Here is an 8,857-nt window from a genome sequence, read left to right as displayed (position 1 = left end):
CATTGTGCATTTTTCTGTTCTGTGACCTGTTACAAACTAGAATACTGTAAGTATCTAGTTTTATCTGGCCATTTCCAAGCCATAAGGCAAGGAGGCAGCAGATGCAGAAGAACTAGACTTAGACCCATCATACTAACTGGAGCACAGTGGTTGTCCCAAAAAGAAGCTTCACGTTACCCAGAATCTTTCAGAGCACTAATCAAGAAACCAGGTGTTTCTTTAGCCACAGTACAGCCTGTAGCACTCCCCAAATAAATGTTTCTCCATTTTAGACTTACAGCATTCATAATCCAATGTAGATTATCCACTTTTCTCCCAAAGCTCTTACTTAATGATCAGGCATTCAAGGACTCTAAATGCACTCCCTTCTTGCTTGGAAAATTCCCTTTGAGACTTTTCCAGAAACCAGGACTTCTTTATTTTCTATATAGCTTTCCACATCTGATTCCACCTTTACTCTTCGCCTATTTCCAAGTCCAAGGGAAGAAAAGAGTTTCTGAATTTTGTGGCTTGCCCTACAACTTGGACCACAGCTTGGACCCCCAAATATTATCAGTCCTAGTTCTGAACAAGAAATGATTGTTGTTGTTGTTGTTGTTGTTGTTAATTAGATTTCTTACTTGCCACTTTCAAAATTGACACATGGAAGGTCACAGCAAGAATAAAACCCCATACATAAATCATAAAAACCATAAAACCACGTCCCAATCCGGCAACAAGAAATATAAAAACCCCTACTCTACCTCCCTTGTCCCCCCCTCCATCAGCATGTCAGGGCAACAATCCCTAGGGATGCCAATAGTGCTTGGTTGTGCTTGTGGAGGGGCCCCTGCGATCTCCCATGCCCTAGCCTCAACCAAGCACCAAGAAGCACAGCTCCATTTTACAGGCCCTATAGAACTGCAAAAGCTCATGCAGGGTCTTCGACTCTTCCAGGAGCTCATTCCTCCAAGGTCGGAGCCAGGACCAAAAAAGGCTCTTGACCTGGTTAAGGGCAGGTAAACCCCTCATGGACCAGAAAACATCAACAGGTTAGTACCCACAAAACAAAATGACCTGTGGCATTCACAATAGTATGAGTTCTATGAGTTCTACTAGAGAGCCAGTTTGGTGTAGTGGTTAGGAGTGCAGACTTCTAATCTGGAATACCAGGTTCGATTCTGCGCTCCCCCACATGCAACCAGCTGGGTGACCTTGGGCTCACCATGGCACTGATAAAACTGTTCTGACCGAGCAGTGATATCAGGGCTCTCTCAGCCTCACCCACCTCACAGGGTGTCTGTTGTGGGGAGAGGAATGGGAAGGCTTTGAGCTGCTTTGAGCCTCCTTTGGGTAGGGAAAAGTGGCATATAAGAACCAACTCTTCTTCTTCTTCTTCTTCTTCTTCTTCTTCTTCTTCTTCTTCTTCTTCTTCTTCTTCTATGAACCTGAAGATTATTACACAAAATGTTTTGTGATTAGTCTATTCCAACTCAAAATCAAGGGCCATTTCGCACGGGGATCTTTGTTGCAAATTGGTCACTGAATGAAAAATCGCCATTTAAAATAGTGGAATTCGTCGTTTTGCATACCTGGCTTTGTAGTGGAATCAGTTGCGTTTTTTAGCGTTTCCCACAGGCTTCCGGTCTCGGCAGAAATCGCTAGAAAGGAAGCGCTATTGCCAAGCTCGTCCCGCCCCTGGCCGTCAAGCAGCCAATGGGCAGCCGTTAGCATGCTCCCAAACAGCCCCTTTCCCTTTAAGAAAGGTTTTTTTTAAAAAAAAACACACCCATTGTAACGAATCTGAGTAGATTCGTTGCAATGGAGAGACCCATCCAGCTGCCTGGGGTGTTTGAGCTGTAGTTTGATTGTTTGATCGTTAAGACGCTGGCTCCGTTTGATTGTTGGATCGTTAACACGCTGGCTCCGAGTGAAAAAAAAAAATCCCCCCCCCTCTCACGGCCCGATTTTCGGCTGAATGGAATGTGTGAAACTGAAGGTCACTTAGTGACTGAAGGGGAGGGACTGAAGCCGGGGAAGCCTCTGTTTGAGCTGTCATTTGATCGTGGCCATGGAGTGGAAAAAAAAAATCCCCCCTCCCCCCCCCCCCACGGGCGCGATTTTCAGCCGAAACAGTGTGAAAAATAAAGGGAAAATACATCAGCAAACGGGCTTCTGCGGGCTTCTTGTGCTTAGTGACTAAACTGCTCTGAGGAGGGACTGCAGCCTGGGAAGCCTCACTGGCTAAACCGAGGCTCGCCGGTGCATTGATCTCCACTCGCTCGGGGAAAAAAAAATGGCGATCGCTTCGCCGGAAGTTTGGAGGAGAGAGCCAGGGGGAGGGACTTTGAAGAACCCACAACAATGGTAACGCACAGGTCTTTATCGCTATTGTTGCAGATTGGTTGCAGGAGTGTATCGCTATCCGGAGGGTGAATCCACTTTTCTGGATTCCCCTGAAAGCGCCACAACGAAGCGCTTTTTGCTGATTGGTTTCAGGATTGTTGCAGATTGTCTACGACGTCGTGGGTTATGGCAAATTAGTAGCGTTTCCAATTAGCAACCATTGTGCTATTTTGAAGCCGTGCGAAATGGCCCCAAGTATTTATGGGACCAATACTTTCATCAATGTTTAGAAAGTTTTCCAGCAAGCTTCAAATCTAGAGCTGGCCCTTTGTGCATTATGTGGGTTTATTCAAGTTTTGATAGATTGTTTTGCAGCAAGTAATTATTTTCTAATAAATAGAAAGCTCTGGAGTCCTCAAGAATCTTTAATCTAAATTAAAATGAAGCTACATTTAGGCTTATATAATTTCACAGTTCATTTTAAAGTGATGATGCCCTGGGAAATATTAGGATCTTTAAATAATAGCCTTTGCATTATGCACTATTAATTTCAGAATCACTGAAAAAGGAAGATATTTATCATAATACTTGGCTCTTTTGTCTTGTCTGGTGGCTAGCTTAAATTCTCAAGAATAGAAAAGCAAAACTATGAAACCCTAAAGAGTAATAGGAGGTAAAATAAATAATGGGGGAAATTAAAAGTTAAATGAAGCAATATCTTACATAAAATTCAACATTCTTTAAAATAAGAAACTATCAGACACAATCAGAGAAAAATCCCATTTAGCCCAGAATTCTTTTTCCAATTGTGGTAAACAAGATACCTCTGGAAAATTTATGTGGGGCATGAACAGTATAGCCTTCAGTTGTTTTGACTTGAGCCCTTGTTATTCAGAGGTATATTGCATTTGGAAGGGTTTTTTTAAAAACTGATTGCAATTGGCATTTTCTATAAATATGTTTTATCTTCCTAAATGCTATCTAGGTTTGATTCCATTGAAGATCTTGTGAAAAACAATATCATCATATGATTTTATGTTGCTTGAAATGGTACATTATTCTCCTTCCTGAGTCTACATTAATTAGCTTAATGGGCAGAGCTGCCAGTATCACCTTGGGAAATTCATGACAATTTAAGGGCTGAATTTAGGGAGAGGAAGCAACTCAGCAGAGATGTGATGTCACATCCAGGCCAAAGATCAACTCCTCAAAATCTTCCTCTTTCTGTGAGATCACTTCCTTCTGACAGAAATCTAATTTTAAATCTAAATTGCCTATCTTATCACTCACAGTTAGAGGTGGGGGAAGGGATTAAAGAGAATGTTCTTCTGTTAAGGAGAAAAGTACCATCTGAACACTCATTGGATGGCCCATGGGATGAGACCAGTGTCTCAATAGAATTCCTAAAACATTCACTTGCTGTAGCCACTCTAGAACATTCTCTAAGATTTCATGGTCCCTGATAATGTAGTCTAGAGCAGACAATCCAATAGGGGGGCCACACTAAATTATAGTTTAGAATTTATCCAGCTGGCTCACAGATATCAGAATTTTATTCCACTTTTATCCTTCCCTCTTTGATTGACCTGAAAATGATGGAGGTAATCCTGTCTATTAGTGGGAAATTTGTTGCTTCTTAATTCATTTAAATGACTGGGGAAGTCAGCCCACAAAAGAATTTCAGCTGCACACAGCAGAAGCTTTTCAGGACCTGACTTGAGCTGATTGTAACTAACAAGTTACAAGTAACTATGTTTAGTTGTTATACAATCAGACAGATGGTTTAATGAATGCCATTCTCAAAAGCACGTCAAAAAATGACAGCAGTATTATATGAAGTATATAAAAAAAGAGAACAATCTGTCAGGCATGAATCCAAATGGATAAAAATTAAGTTTCTCCCCCCCCCTTCTTTTTAAAGGCTTAATTTATTTTAAACAATGGTGTCTTGATATGGATGTTCCATTGCCGTTTCTTTTTAAGAAGTCGCAGTACTGAATCTCTCTCCTATTGATCATTGTGCTAGTTTTTATCTCCGCTCAAGATAATACACAGCATTGTTATTGCATTATTATTTTTCATTTGTACCCTATTGATTTGCTGCCAGTAAGTTACTGGTCAATTTACAAAAAGATAGAGTATGATTTATTAGTTTTTGAAAAGACTGTGCCATGCTGGGAATACTTTTATAAGGTTTTCAAATCTTTAGGATTCTTTTTTTTTTTTTTTTTTTGCTTCTTACACAAATGTATTGTGTGGCTCAGTTGCAACTCAGTTTATAGCCAGGATACCCTTGAAAATTTTACACTAATAAGTTCATATATATCCAAAGGTAAAAGGTGTCTCTTTTGCACACAGGGCTTATTCATTACTTCTACCTGATTTCTGGACTTTGCTTTCAAGAGAGATGGGCAGGTCCAGTATGTGTAATACCTCAGACTTACAGCTTGACACCTTGGAGCTGTCATGTCAGAGGAAAGTGAGGGCACTGGGCTAAACTAGACATTAGGGCATCCATGGGTTTGTCATGTGGACACTGAAACTATTTCAGAGATTAATTCTGCATTGCAATCCTTATTGGACTCCTGGCATAGCCACAGCAGGTGTTCTTGTTTCCCCCTGGAACTGTTCAAGTGCCAAAACAGCCATAAAGAGGTTGTTTTGGCACTTTAAAGGCACACAGAGGGGAAACAAGATCAAGATCACCTGGTCCTGCCCTGCCAGGGATCTATTCAGGATTCTCCACTGAAGCATTTTTAAATGGACACTTGCATCTCTAAAATGCCATTGGTGTCCATGGGTCAGTTTTAAAAGTAAAACTAGAATCCAGTCACCAAATTGCTGTAGTTCATTTGCTCACTCAGCATTCAGCCATCACAATCTCCTGAGTGTTTAAGCCAGCTGCCATATATCTATTGCATTAGAACCTTCTAACATTTTTCTTCCGCTTTTGATGGAAAGACCTTCACCTCCTTTCCAGCAAATGGTCTGCTGTACTTACATAATTATTAAACATCATTGACCACACCAATATCTATAACCCTTTCTTTTCCTGATTTAATTTTCTAAGAGGCTTCTCCTCTTGAAGTAATTTTCTCTTTCTGTATAATGGCTTACTGTTGTTTATACTTGGAGAATTCTCTTATATAATTTATCCCTTGTGAGAAAGTGTAGCCAGTATTTCAGGGTCCTTGCAGTCTGCACTCCCCTGATTACCTGCTACTTTCCAAATTTCATCCCCCATTCAGGTATAGTGGCCATGTTTACAGGTGATACAACATTATTCAGGATGGTGAAAACCAAGGCTAACTGAAGAAATCCAAGAGAACCTCCACAAAGCCTGATTCCACATGGTGGCTGCCTGGTCTACCACAGTGTGATGCTGCAGAGCTGCTGGGGGACACAAAGTAATGACAAATTAGTTCCACTGCGGGGGGAGTGGCATGGGGGTATTTTGCAGGAAGGTGGGATCATGTGGAATGCTATCTCACCTTCCTGTAAAATAAAAATAAGTGTCCCTGTCCGCCCCACAGCACAGCAAAGTGCCGCAAAGCTGACTGGGGCATTTCTTGCCCCTTTTGGGCTATCATAGGACAGGCCGGGCTCTTCCCTGTCCACATGGGCCTGCCATGGGACAGGTCCTGTTGGTCCCTGAAATGGGCTAAGGGAACTTGAAAAAAATGTGCATTCCATTATCCTAGGGCTTCTGGGGCTTGATCTGCACAAGGCTCAAGTGGCCTGGTGGAAGCAGGGATTTGCCCCACTTCCACATGACTGCTTTCTCAGCTTTTTCTGTACATGAAGAATCGGCCAGATTGGCTGAGTGGGCAACAATGTGGCAAATGAAGTTCAATGTTAGAACTCTGTTATCACCATCTTTTAATGTTAATTTCAATGTTTAATTGTTATATTTTAAGGGGTTTTAGGGGACTGGACTGGTTTTTATTGTTTTATTGTTTGTCTGAATGAAGTGCGGCAGTATATAAATATGAAAATAAATAAAATAAATGTTGATAAGTGTAAGGTGATGACACTGGAGCAAAACATTTCAACTTCCAGTATAGGCTAATGGGGTCATGCCTTGCTGAAGCAGAGGGGAAATAATCTTAGGGTCATAGTGGATAGTCCAATGTGTCAACCCAATGTGCTACAGCAGTGAAAAAGGTAAGCTCTATATTAGGAATGATTAGGAAAGGGACTGAAAATAAAACAGCCAATATTGCAATGCCCCTCTATCAATCTATGGTGCAGCCTGCTTTGGACTATTGTGTACAGGTCTGGTCAACATATCTCAAAATGACATCAAGATCTGGAAAAAGTACAGAAAAGGGAGACTATGATGATTAGAGGTTTGGAGCACCTTCCTTATGAGGAAAGAATTTGGGACTTTGAAGTTTAGAAAAGTGATGACTAGGAAGGGAGTTGACAAAGAGAAAAGGTTTTTCCCTCTCCCAGAACTCAAGATCATCCATTGAACTTGATGGGCAGTAGATGGAAGAATGGTATATGTTTTGCTGCTAGCTCTGATAACTGAAGGTAACCTCCACATTCAGAAGTAATAAGCCTCTGAATCCCAGAGCCAGGAAACAACATCAGGGGAAGGTCTTGGCCTCTGTGCCCTGTTGTTGGACCTGCAGAGGAACTGGTTGGCTACTGTTTGAGATAGGGTGCTAGACTAGATGGAACATTAGTCTGACCCAGCAGAGCTGTTCTTGTGTTCTTGATGCTTTATATTCTTGTTTGCTCTGAAACGTAAAAGAACTGGTAATTTATTGGGTCTGGGAAATGGGGAGTCGAAACAAATCCCACTGAATTATCTACTTGGCTGTAGCTTGTGCATTTTGAAAAGTGGCTTCAGGAGCAGGTGCTGCACAGACGGTGCTGCACCAGCTCATTCTATGGAAAGGTAACCAAGTGTGTTTGCAGGTGTTTATGGATTGCATACTGTTACCCTGGGAACAAGAAATTCCCATATCTGAAAATCATCTGTTTGATAGAGCATGGAAATTCAATTGAAATGAGAAATGTGTGTGTGTGTTTTTTTTAAGTTAGGCTAGAAGGACTATTATTATGCTCATGATAACATTTGCATAGATGGTACTCACAATATTGAAAATGCATACAGAATCCAGCAACAAGACAGAACAAGAGAACAAGAAAAGTAATATGGATTACCAAATATTTATATGGCACATCTCGAGATTCCAAAGAACCTCACAGGTGCTTTGTTTTGGCTTGTTCATACAAAGTAAGTGATAAAACTTCTGTGTTGACATTATGCAATTTCTATGTTAATTTGAGTAAGAGGCAGCTTAGCAAACATAACATAAGTCTAGGTCCTATGTTACCAAACTGGCAACATTTCTGTGACATGGAGAACCCAAGAATTCAGGGCACATTCTTCAGCTGGTGGCCTTCTGCGGCTTAGTGGATGAAATGCATACACCTTCCCAAATCTTTCAGATTCAGCTTCTGCTTGTCTGGAACTTGCTATCTCCTGTATTTTCTACAAGCCTGTAGACTACTCACGATTACAAACCCTTGTACTTGTGTCAGATGCCACAAACTGATTTGAAGCCATAGCTCACAATCATGGGCAGCAAAATTGGAAACATTTTAATATATATGCACTGTAAATAGTCAGGTTGTATCCTCTTTCAGCCTTTAATTTAGTTTTCTTTGAACCAGTTCCTGTAGTCAAGCATGCCATGCTTTGCCCTTTGAGATTAGCTCCCCCTCCAAAAAAGAACATATACCCCACTCTTTCTTAAAGATGTATTTCTGAAACTAATGGGGAACTACATGATTAATGGCACAAACTGCACTGCTGTTTAATAATAAGTAGAACCTAACTGGTGAGGGCATAGCAGTAATAGTTTTGTGCTCAACTATTTCTTTGCAAATTGTCTGTTAAATGCACTTTTTATTATTTTATATAGCTGCTCATCAATGCAATGTCAAATGGGTCAGCTCCTGTCAAGGTACAGTGGATCCTCGTACATCCGGTAGGTCTCCAAAGTGTGGTGAATGGCTGACTATTAACACTTAACCGAATCATTGTGAATAATTCATGCCCAGGTCCCGAAAGATGAGTATGAGACTCATTTTAAGGTAGGAAGAAACTTCTTTATTGAGACTAAACTTGAGGCTATTAGTTGATCATAGATCAGCCCTTTGCAAAGATGTCCCCTGTAACCTCATTATGTGTTTGCAATAAACTAGAAGGAATGTGTTTCACTGTCTTGACAAACTATTCCCCTTTCCATGCACTACTGCAGAAGAACTGCCCAAGTAAGTCAAGGTATCAGTCAACATATCAAAACCTTAATCAACTGAGATGTGCTCCTAAACAGAATCGTAAGGGAAGTAGTAATTTATTTAATAACATGCCCTGGCATAAATTCAATGAATAATGCTGAAGTGACAAAAAGTTTCAATCTTTGGGTGCAGATCTGAACTGTCATATGATTGAATTTTAGAAGAGATTGGCAGTTCAACCTTTATGAGTGTCAATACTTCATTCTTGTGTCCA

The sequence above is a fragment of the Paroedura picta genome, chromosome 10 (genome assembly GCF_049243985.1).
Source record: "Paroedura picta isolate Pp20150507F chromosome 10, Ppicta_v3.0, whole genome shotgun sequence".
Classification (NCBI taxonomy): domain Eukaryota; kingdom Metazoa; phylum Chordata; class Lepidosauria; order Squamata; family Gekkonidae; genus Paroedura; species Paroedura picta.
The sequence above is the reverse complement of the archived record's forward strand: the minus strand, read 5'-3'. Positions refer to the sequence as shown.